Source organism: Ixodes scapularis, unplaced genomic scaffold, assembly GCF_016920785.2.
Source record: "Ixodes scapularis isolate PalLabHiFi unplaced genomic scaffold, ASM1692078v2 PGA_scaffold5__190_contigs__length_132052651, whole genome shotgun sequence".
Classification (NCBI taxonomy): domain Eukaryota; kingdom Metazoa; phylum Arthropoda; class Arachnida; order Ixodida; family Ixodidae; genus Ixodes; species Ixodes scapularis.
The window spans coordinates 23629818-23632087 of record NW_024609880.1 but is presented as its reverse complement, the minus strand read 5'-3'; positions in this window follow the sequence as shown (position 1 = coordinate 23632087).

The following is a 2270-nucleotide window of genomic DNA, read 5'->3' as shown; positions in this document are numbered from 1 at the left end:
GGAGGAATTCGCTGGACGCCCTGGCTGATTTCATAGTTACCGATGTCTGCCAAGTTATGCTGAAGTAGGGCATGAAATTGTCGATATTTCACTGTGGTAGCTGACGTTGTGTTGTAATTATATACTTTTGAAACAGGAGCTGTGCGCACCTGCTTTAAACAGAAGGCAGAAAACAATGAGCCAGCCATCATCGTGCAGGAAGCCGACGCCAAATGGGCTGCTGCTGAATCGGTCAGGCATGCACCAGCTAGGACCAAGAAAATGGTAATATGATATTTCTAATTTTGCTTAAACTCCCGAAAAATACTTTTGCATCCTAAAACAAGCCCAGATTTCAAACAAAGGCATTAGTCTACATAACATAAAGACATTTTTAAGTATTAAGAAATTTATTTAGCCAATGAAAGGACACCATGTTATGACATTGTCTGCAATGAGCTTGACATTGTAGAAAATATGAGGCTCATTGACATTGCCCCTGGGTCCGGACAGTTCATCAAACGCCGTTTCATTGAACATTGTTTCATCGAAGCTGTTTCATTGAACGCAGTTTTATCGAACGCTGTTTCATTGAACGCCATTTCATCGAAGTTGTTTCATTGAACGTAGCCTATTTGAGCAGTAGAAATATTTTTCTTTTTAGTGCCGGGAGGATAGCAGTGTTTTAATATTTATTGTAACTTATAAACTTATATATATATCAGTGCGTCGAACCGAAAAAAATACGGGTTCGGTTACGGTTCAGGTTCAGGTAAATGAATTTTGTTCCGGTTCAGTTCCGGTTCGATTAATTCGATCCGCGAACCGGTTCGGGGCGCTGAACCGGTTCGGAAATTATAAATGACAAATTGCAACATCAAAATAAATTACAAATAAAACATCTGAAATCAGTACATACGAAACGGGATACATCGTAGTGCAAGGCTCAGGGATTTCTGCCAGGAATGGTTTCTTTATCTACACTCAAAGGTTACCTCACCGACGTTTACGCATTCGGACTTCATCTAATTGGGTCCGACGGAGTAGCTGTAAAATCCGCGACCTCCTTACAAACCCACTTACAAGTAGAACTCGCTAACTATCCCGCCACCTCGGCGTGTAAGCAGTTGAAGGAACAGAGGGGAGAAAATACAGCTTTCTTTATTTGAACTAGCCTTCGGTAACTCAAATTAGACCCTTAAAGAAATTTTCATTAAACAAGATACGGAATATGAAAAGCACTTCACCGAACGCAACGCCAGAAGGACGTACCGTAATATCCCGAGTCATCGCCCACCCCCCTACCACCTGAAATTCATTAAAAAAAGTGGGGTGGGCCATGTCTCGGTGGGTGAGCACAAACACTTGAAAAAAAGCGGAAAAAACAGCATATTTTTCTCTGCGTATCTAGCGCTGATGCACAAGAGATACATCAAACTCAAAACTCGATTGAGTTTCATTGTTTTATAGAAAAAAATGCTCACGAAAGAATATTTTACTATAGCGAAGTCCGTTGCTTGCATACGCGCTAGAAACACCGCCGATCTGCATATAGCGCGAACGTTTGTTCCGTGAAAGAATGTCACCACTATGTTCTCCTAGTTAGTAAAAAAAAAAAGAAAAGTCTACAAGAAAATAGAAAAACCGACCAGGCGCAACGAGCGAGCGGACCAAAGAAGCAACCAAGAGCAATGCTGGGAAAGCGGGAAAGCGGGCGGTCGCGTTGGCAAATACTTTGGCGTCGGGCCAAGTCGGGCGCCTTGTCAATTGCAAGCTCTTGCGCAACTTTCTTGTTTGGTGCGTACATACGTGCGTCCGTGCACGGCGGGCTATCAATGCACGGTTGGGACGCTCTGCAAACGTCTGTGTAGGGCGTTCCAGCAAAGCTTTATTTACGCGTTGGCTTTGCCTAAAATATTGCACAACCGCGGTCGCGACGGGCGCGAAGAAGGAGCGGGTTCGCGGTGACCTTACTTCGGCGGAGACAGACTTTGACCTAACACTCCGGGGTTACATTAACAAACTCTTATTTTGTTATCTCCATCGTTTTCTTTTTGCACGGATACACGACCACTTTGGGGTCGCTCATGGAGGTAAACAAAAAGAAGTGTCTTTCCCTCCTTTGTTTTACTTTGTCACGGACGTCCTCGAACTGTAAGGTCCGCGGCCGCGTCATTCGGGTAGGATGAGTGTTCGCGGATCGCAGAGTCCGCGCTGGGGTATTTGAAGGGGTGGGCGATGACTCGGTGTTTTTTCGGAAATCGATATTGGCCCAAAAAATGGGGTGGGCG